We start from the raw sequence: 9438 nt of genomic DNA on the forward strand, positions 1-9438 counted from the left end.
AGAGTCGCACGGACTTGAAACGTTAACTCCGTCTTTCTTTCCACAAATGCTGTCAGGCCTGCTGAGTTTTTCCAGCAATTTTTGTTTTTGTTTCAGATTTCCAGAATCTGCAGTATTTTGCTTTTATGATATTTATATATCATCTCTTTCCAGTTTCTTTAAAAAGAAAATCACATTCCTGTTAAGGCATTTATTTTCCAGTTTCAATGGGTTTACGTTGAAAACAGTGGGCTGCCTTTTCTCTAACAGAAGCTGACAGCCATAGCTGCTCATTTCCAGTCACTTCTGATTTTATTTCAGATTTTTAACATCTGCACTATTTTCTCCCATAAATTTTACACAAGTTTGTTGTTAACCAAGTAGTGGAATCCCTCCCAAGTCACTAATGTTTGAACAGGGCAAATTCTCAAATCAAGTAGGCTTTAATTACTAAAGCAGTATAGCATAAGTTATAATAATTTAGCAAATCATAAAAATCATGCTCAAAGTTCATTTTAAAGTAATTAGCAATTACTATGCCCATGCTCATCAATAATTCTTCTCTTGATGGTCGTGCTACACACTAGAAACTCATTCCAGTAACTTACCCAAGTATTATTAATCATGTACAAGGTACCTCACCTTGAGGGAGATTCACAACCACATCCTAACTTGGTCCTCAGAAAGAAGAAGTGACATGAAATTTGCTGTAGGGAACACTGACCAGAAGTCAGTAATCAGCATATTCCATCCCCCTACACTTCCTAGGCCAGGAGCATTAGGACCATTCTTTCCATTCCCAAGTGAGACCTGCTAACTAAGCATAAAACAAGCTCGAGAATTGCATTTACCATTTTAATCTTTCCAGACTGGGCATTTATGCTACCTTAAAAATGCAATCTACTCTGGCACTCACCTCAGGCAAACAGCGCAGCTCATTGTATTTAAATTGCTTTTACAATGAGTGTCTTTTCAGATGCCAAGTCTCGATCCTCTCACACAAAAACAGAAAATATTTGAAAAACTCAGAAGGTCTGACAGCATCTATGGAGAGAGAAACAGAATTGACGTTTCAAGTCTGTATGACCCTTCTTCAGAGCCATACAGACTCGTCATACACACCTGAAACGTCAACTCTGTTTCTTTCTCCACAGATGTCAGGCCTGCTGAATTTTTCCAGCATTTTCTGTTTTTGTCTCAGATTTCCAGCACCTGCAGTATTTTGCTTTTTTCCTCAATCCTAATCGTTGTGTTTACCTACTTCATTTGAGTAGCCGCACAACCATGACTTCTGCACTAGGATCAATTTAACTGGATGCGGAACCTACAGGGTTAGAGATACCTCCCTGCAATATGGAATCCAACCAAAGACAAAACTTTGCAAATTTAAAATGAGAACATGGCAGGGTTTACAATCCACAGAGCTGGCACTTCAGACTCTGGCTTCCTATTCCTAATAAGGCAGGGTGAAATGGCTATTTTAACACTAACCACAACTCTCCACCAGAGTCATTGCAACACTGAAAGGAGCCATTCGGCCCACCCACTCCATACTACTTTGCAGAACAGCCCCCGGCCAGTCCCATTCCCCCACCCACCCCGCAAGCTTATTTCGCTCAAGCGCCCACCCAACTTCCTTTAGAAACCATTCACCGTCTCGGCCGCCGCCACCACCACCCTCGGGGGGTGGGGGGGGGGTGAGGCCTGCGGGCTCTCCGCTCACCCTCGGGGGGTGGGGGGGGGGTGAGGCCTGCGGGCTCCACTCACCCTCGGGGGGTGGGGGGGGTGAGGCCTGCGGGCTCCACTCACCCTCGGGGGGTGGTGGGGGTGAGGCCTGCGGGCTCTCCACTCACCCTCGGGGGGTGGTGGGGGTGAGGCCTGCGGGCTCTCCGCTCACCCTCGGGGGGTGGTGGGGGTGAGGCCTGCGGGCTCTCCGCTCACCCTCGGGGGGTGGTGGGGGTGAGGCCTGCGGGCTCTCCGCTCACCCTCGGCCAGGGTCAGAGTTTAACTTCAGGCCTCCCTCCTCCTCCTCCTCCTCCTCCTCCTCGCCGCCGCCGCGCTTGTTGTGATCGGAATGGCGCCAATCCACACTTACATTAACGCATGTCCATGGCGTCCGGCTTGATGGGGGGGCCGGGCAGGCGGGCGGGCGGGGGGGGGGGGGGAGGGGGAAGACGGGGATAATGGACACTCATCAACAGGAACACCCCCCACCCCCTGCCTTCTCACGCCCTCCACAAGGCCGCTCCACTCCGCCGGCCCTCAGCAACCCTGATCCCTCCGCCAGGGACTACGTCCGGCCGCGCGCTTTGATTGACGGTTGGGGGGGGGGGGGGGGGGGGGGGGAGGGAGGGGAGGGGCGGCAAGGCGGGCGGCCAGCCACGCCTCTTCCTCCCTCTCGCGATTGGCTCCCCGCGCCTGTCAATCAGCAGCGCCGCAGGCGCAAGACGCTAGCTACGCTCCAGCCAATCCCTTGGCGAGCCTGAGAAACAGCCCGCCCCACCCCACCCCCAGCGCCACCTGCTTTGGAAGTTTGCCCACTCCTGTACTCACTTCAAAACTTTCTGTAATAGTTATAATTAAAAAAATGAGCATATATTTGAGGAGTTTTTTTTTAAATTTCCTGCCTCCACTCCCTTTTGGTTGTTTCATACAGTGGAACATTTTCAATATATAAAAGATAAGTTATACCTTTGAGTACAGGGAAAAAGTCTTTAAGTTTATGCTTACGTGTACAGAAGTGTTCCCACTTTTTAAAAAAAAATTAAAAAACTCCAGTACTACGTGGCTAACCTCACTCTGGCTCCACGACTTCCACGGAGCTTAACTATTTCCATAATGACAGAATAACATAACCAAATATGGTAGCAAAAATCTGTCACAATTTTCATAACTGCCAACGTGTTTTCAAAGTTTAATGTTGATCATGTAAGTTGAGGTAACAGGAATAACTGCCAAAAAAAACCGTAGCGCAGGAAACTTGGTATAAGCAGGATCCAAAAGCTCAGTCTTACCCCTGCTGAAACCCAGTTATTATTGCCAGTTAGAGCCATAGAGTTATACAGCACAGACAGGCCCTTTGGCCCATCATGTCTGCGCCAGCTTTCAAGCACCTATCTATTCTAATCCCATTTTCCAGCACTTGGCCCATAGCCCTCTATGCTTTGACGTTTCAAGCGCTTATCTAAATACTTAAATGTTGTGAGGGTTCCTTCTTCGACCACCTCCTCAGGCAGTGTTCCAGGTTCCAACCACACTCTGGGTGAAAATTATTTTTTTTCCCACTCCCCTCTGAACCTCCTGCCCCTTAAATCTATGCCCCTGGTTATTGACACCTCTGCTAAGGGGCAAAGTTTCTTCCTATCTACCCCATCTATGCCCCTCAATTTTGTGTACCTCTGTCAGGTTCCCCCTCAACCTTCTCTGCTCTAAGGAAAACAACACTAGCCTATCCAGTCTCTCTTCATAGCTGAAACACTCCAGCCCAGGCAACATCCTGCTAAATCTCCTTTGCAAGCTTTCCAGTGCAATCACATCTTTCCTATATTGTGGCAACCAGAACTGCACACAGTACTCCAGCTGTGGCCTAACTAGCATTTTATACAACTCCAACATATCCAGTTGATTTAAAGCTCTAGCTGCAGTCATGGAGAGTACAGCAAAGGAGTCACAAGTAGCAGAGGGCATAAATGTAGAGTCCAGTAAAAGCGGGGAGATAAAACTAAGACATGAGAGCCTTATCCCATCCGAGAAGCATCTCAAAAGTTTTAAACTGCTTCGAAGTGCACTGGCAGATATAGGCAATTGCAACCGCCATTGCGCACACAGGCTGGCTACTAGGTAATATTGTGCATGGTAAATAGAATTGTTTAGCTCCTAATGCCATTCAGAGCATCCTAAAGCAATTTAGTGCGTAATATTTTTGAAGCAACCATTATAGACGCAAATACTGAAGCTATTTTGCATGTTCCCACCAACAGTAATGAAATGAAAGACCAGTTAACTGATTTTTAGTGATGGTGGTTGAGGGATCAGTGTTGACCAGGATATAAGAATTTCCCATTATTCAATTAAAGCAAAATACTGCAGATGTTGGAAATCTGAAATAAAAACAGACAGTGCTGGAAAAACTCAGCCGGTCTGGCAGCATGTGTGGAGAGAGAAGTAGAGTTAACATTTTGAGCCCATATGAATCTCTGAAGAAGTTTTTCTAGCATTTTGTTTTCATCCCTGTTCTTAAATTTTGCCACTAGATTTATAACGTCCAGATAGTGCCTCAGTTAAATATCTCATCAAGACAGCAGCACGAACCATGCAGCATTCTAAATTACTGGCTACCTTGACTACAGCTCCTCACACCCTGCTTCTCTGTCCTCTGTCGCATCTGTTCTGATGATGCCACTTTCAAAAACAGTTCCTCTGACATGTCTTCCTTCTTCCTTAACTGAGGTTTCCCACCCACGGTGGTTGACAGGGCCCTCAACCATGTCCAGCCCATCTCCCGCGCATCCGCCCTCACACCTTATCTCCCTCCCAGAAACATGATAGGGTCCCCCTTGTCCTCACTTATCACACCACCAGCCTCCGCATTAAAAGGATCATCCTCCACCATTTCCGCCAACTCCAGCATGATGCCACCACCAAACACATCTTCCCTTCACACCCCCAGCGGCATTCCACAGGGATCGTTCCCTCCGGGACACCCTGGTCCACCCCTCCATCACCCCCTACACCTCAACCCCCTCCCATGGCTCCTTCCCATGCAACTGCAGAAGGTACAACACCTGCCCCTTTACTTCCCCTCTCCTCACCATCCAAGGGCCCAAACACTCCTTTCAAGTGAAGCAGCATTTCACTTGCACTTCCCTCAATTTAGTCTACTGCATTCGCTGCTTCCAATGCTGTTTCCTATACATTAGAGAGACCAAATGCAGACTGGGTGACTACTTTGTGGAACACCTTGGGTCTGTCCGCAAGCTTGACCCAGACCTCCCTGTCACTTGCCATTTCAACACTCCACCCTGCTCTCATGCCCACATGTCCGTCCTTGGCCTGCTGCAATATTCCAGTGAAGCTCAACGCAAACTGGAGGAACAGCACCTCATCTTCCGACTAGGCACTTTACAACCTTCCGGAATGAATATTGAGTTCCACAACTTTAGATCATGAACTCTCTCCTCCATCCCCACCCCCTTTCCGATACCCCTTTTTTTCCAATAATTTATATATATTTTTCTTTTCCCACCTATTTCCATTATTTTTAAATGTATTTCCATCCATTTTTTTATCTCTACCTTTTAGCCTATTTCGATCCCTTCCCCCCACTGCACCCCCAATAGGGCTATCTGTACCTTGCTCATCCTGCTTTCTACCCTTAATGTCACCTATTAGCACATTTCTTAGCTAATATCACCACTGTCAACACCTCTTTGTCCTTTTGTCTATGACATCTTTTGGCTATCTCCACCTATCACTGGCCCTCTATCCAGCTCTACTTGTCCCACCCCACCCCACCACCCTTAAACCAGCTTATATTTCACCTCTCTTCTATTTTTCCTTAGTTCTGTTGAAGAGTCATACAGACTCAAAACGTTAACTGTATTCCTCTCCGCAGATGCTGTCAGACCTGCTGAGTTTTTCCAGGTATTTTTATTTTTGTTTTGGATTTCCAGCATCCGCAGTTTTTTGCTTTTTTCTAAATTACTGTACTGTTTCTGATATCCCAAAGCATGGTGGCCAACTCCTGATCTGGGAATTGAATGCACAACGTTTTGACTCAGACATGTAAATGTTATAAATTGAGCCAAGCTGATGCAGCTTAGAGACAAACGATATGAACAAGTTGTAGACGACAATTTTAAGATAGCTGTATCTCTCTTTGGGATCAGTTCTGAAACGTTACCTGTCATTTCTTTTCCAAAATGAAATTGGGATTTTTCAGAATGGAGAAATCACAGAATTGCAGGATGGTTATACTGCAGGAGGCCATTCGACCCATTATGTCTGCTCTCTGAGCATTTTAACTTGTGCCAATCTCCTGCCTTTTCCCCGTAACCCTGCACATTGTTTCTATTTACATAATCATCCAATGCCCTCTTTAATGTCTCAGTTGAACCTGCCTCCACCACACTTCCAGGCAGTGCATTCCAAACCCCAACTACTTGATGTGTAAAAGTTTTTTCTCACCTCACATTTGCTTCTTTTGCAAAACACTTTAAAACTGTGCCCTCTGGTTCTCGATCTGTTTATGAGCGGGAATAATTCCTCCCTATCTACTCTGTCCAGACCCCTCATGATTTTGAAAACTTCTATCAAGACCCTTCTTAGCCTTCTCCTCTCCAAGAAAAAGTCCCAACTTTTCCAATCTTTCCTCATAACTGAAGTGTCTCATCCCTGGAACCATTCTCATAAACCTCTCCTGCACTCTCTCCAATGCATTCACATCCTTCCTATTGTGTGCTGCCCAGAACTGTACACAATACTCCAGCTGAGGTCTAACCAGTATCTTCCCTGCTCTTATACTCTATGCTCCTATTACTGAAGTCTAGAATACTGTAAGCTTTAGAAACAGCTCTCTCTACCTGTCCTGCCACCTTCAATGACTTATGTACATATACATCCAAGTCGCTCTGATCCTGCACACCCTATAGAATAGTATCCTTCATTATGTTCTTTGTACCAAAGTGCATTATCTCACACTGCTCTGCATTGAGCTTCATCTGCCACCTACTTGCCCATTCCACCAATGTGTCCATGTCCTTTTGAAGTTTTACATTGTTCTCCTCACAGTTTATAATTCTCCCAAGTTTTGTGTCGTCTACAAACTTTGAAATTGACCCCTGTACACCAAGATCTAGATCATTTACATATATCAGGAAAAGCAAGGGTCCCAATACCGACCCCCGGGGAACTCCACTACAAACCTTCTTCCAGCCCACAAAATAACCAAAACCATTACTCTGTTTCCTATCCCTCAGTCAATTTTGCATCCATGTTGCTACTGTCCATTTTATTCCGTGACCTATAACTTTCCTCACAAGTCTGTTGTGACACTGTATCAACGCCTTTTGGAAGTTCATATGCACCACATCAACGGCCTTTCCCTCATCAACCATCTCTGTTAGCTCTTCAAAAAATTCCAGCAAGTTAGTTAGACACGATTTTCCTTTAACAAATCCAGGCTGGCTCTTCCAAACCAATCTACATTTTTCCATGTGACTATTAATTCTATCCCAAATAACTGTTTCTAGAAGTTTCCCCACCACCAAAATTAAACTGACTGGACTGTATTTGCAGGGCAGATCTTTATAACCTTTTTTGAACAAGGGCATAATGTTTGCAATTCTCCAGTCCCTCCCACAAATCCAGGGACCATTGAAAGATTTTTGACAGTGCCTCTGCAATTTCCCTCTCACTTCCTTCAATATTCTTGGATGCATCTCAGTCCTGGTGCCTTATCAACTTTTAAGTACCGACAGCTTATCCAATACCTCCTTATCAATTTTAAATCCTTCTAGTGACCGAGTTTCCTCCTCCATCACCAGGGCCTGGGCAGCATCTACCTCGTAGGTAAAGACATATGCAAAGTATTCATTTAATACCTCAGCCATGCCTCTATGTAAATCCTCTTTTTGGGCCCTTAATCAGCTCCACTCCTCCTTTTACCACCCTTTTACTACTGATGTGCTTATAGAATACTTTGGGATTTCCTTTTATGTTAGCTGCCAGTCTTATTCATAATCCCGCTTTGCTTCTCGTATTTGCTTTTTCACATCCCTTCTGAACCTTCTATATTCAGCTTGGTTCTCAATTACACTACCACTATCCCAGTCTATAAACGAGTAATTAAAGTCCCCAATTATAACTACTCTACGATGTTTACATCTCTCTGTAATTTCCTAGTAGATTTGTTCGTTTATATCCTTCCCACTCGCTGGTGGTCTATACATTACACTGAGCAATGTAATTGTACTCTTCTTATTCCTTAGCTCTAGCTAAATCAATTCTGACTTGAATCCTCTGACACATCCTCTTTCTCCAGTACTGCAATACTCTCTTTAACCAAAAATGCCACCGCTCCTCCTTTTTTCCCTTTCATAGCTTTTTTGAACACTTTGTAACCAGGAATATTTAGCACCCAGATCTGCCCTTCCTTAAGCCAGGTCTCCGTTACCGCCACAACATCACAAGGCAATCTGTGCCTGTAACTCCCCAATTTTATTAACTATACTCCATGCACTCTCATACATGCAGTGTAGCCCTGATTTAGACTTCATTACTTGCTGCCTTACTCCAACTTATCTATTAACTTAATATTCTCTATTTTAATGCTATCTGCCTCTCCCAGCATTCTGTGCATCTTAGTATTACCTTCTAATATTCCCACACCCCTGCTGAGTTAGTTTAAACCCTCCCCAACAGCACTAATAAAACAACTGCAAGGAACTCAGTCCCAGTTCTGTTCAAATGCAACCCATCCGGCTTGTACAGCTGCCAGCTCCCCTCAAGCCAGTCCCAGGAATTACTCACTTGCACATGGCACTGGGAGTAATCCGGAGATTACTACTTTAGAGGTGCTGCTTGCTAATTTTCTACCTAGCTCCCTAAATTCCGATTGCAGGACCACATCCCCTTCCTACCCATGTCATTAGTACCAATGTGGACCATGACCTCTGGCTGTTCACCCTCCCCCACAAGAATGTCCTGCAGCCATTCTGTTGGCATCTTTGACCCTAACACCAGGGAGGCAACAAACCAACTCGAGTCATGTTGGCAACCACAGAAACACCTATCTGCTCCCCTAACTAAAGAATCCCTTATCAATACTGCCCTTCCACTCTTTTTCCTCCCCTCCTGTACTGCTGGTGCCACAGGCTTGGTTATTGCTGCACTCCTCCAAGGATCCATTGCCCTCACTGATAACTAGAATGGAAAACCAGTTAATTAGTGGGACCTCTAGGGACTCCAGCACTACCAGCCACCCATTCCCTAGCTGCCTGCTTGCCCCTAACTTGTGGTGTGATCACCTCTCTGAACATGCTAGCCACGTAGTTCTCTGCCTCATAGGTGCACCTCCGTGACTCCAGCCGCTGCTCAAGTTTGTGCAGCCGATGACACTTCCTGCACATGGGCTTGTCTGGGTCACATGTGTCCACCACTCCCCACATGCCACAGAAGGGCATTCTGCTTGGCTGAGCTGTCCTGCTCTACCTCAATCTTAAAGTTATAAATCACTTTTTTGCTTAAACTTTTACTTACTTTAACCTTACTCTTGTACTATTAACTATAAACTGGAGATCAGTAGAAATTCTTCGCCCTTACAAATCAGCTCCCTCTCCTATAAATTCTTACTTTGCGTGCTTGTTCAGAAAGTTACATTTCTATACTTGCGCTGCCTTCAATTCCCAACTGTCTCTCCACTCGACTGTTTTATCTCCTAAACTCTGTTTTATCCTCTGA

The 9438-nt window shown here is 45.4% G+C and overlaps 1 protein-coding gene across 2 annotated transcripts in view; it reads right to left on the reverse strand.

Moving 5' to 3' along the window:
- Positions 1-2125, reverse strand: part of mdm4 (MDM4 regulator of p53) — a 40959-nt gene extending 38834 nt beyond the window's left edge. For both annotated transcript variants that reach the window (XM_041195391.1, XM_041195389.1), the window contains exon 1: positions 2075-2125. The gene's annotated coding sequence lies outside the window, so the exon portion shown is untranslated. The remainder of the gene's footprint in view (positions 1-2074) is intronic.
- Positions 2126-9438: the final 7313 nt, after the last annotated feature.

This window comes from Carcharodon carcharias, chromosome 9 (genome assembly GCF_017639515.1).
Source record: "Carcharodon carcharias isolate sCarCar2 chromosome 9, sCarCar2.pri, whole genome shotgun sequence".
NCBI classification, from domain to species: Eukaryota; Metazoa; Chordata; class Chondrichthyes; order Lamniformes; family Lamnidae; genus Carcharodon; species Carcharodon carcharias.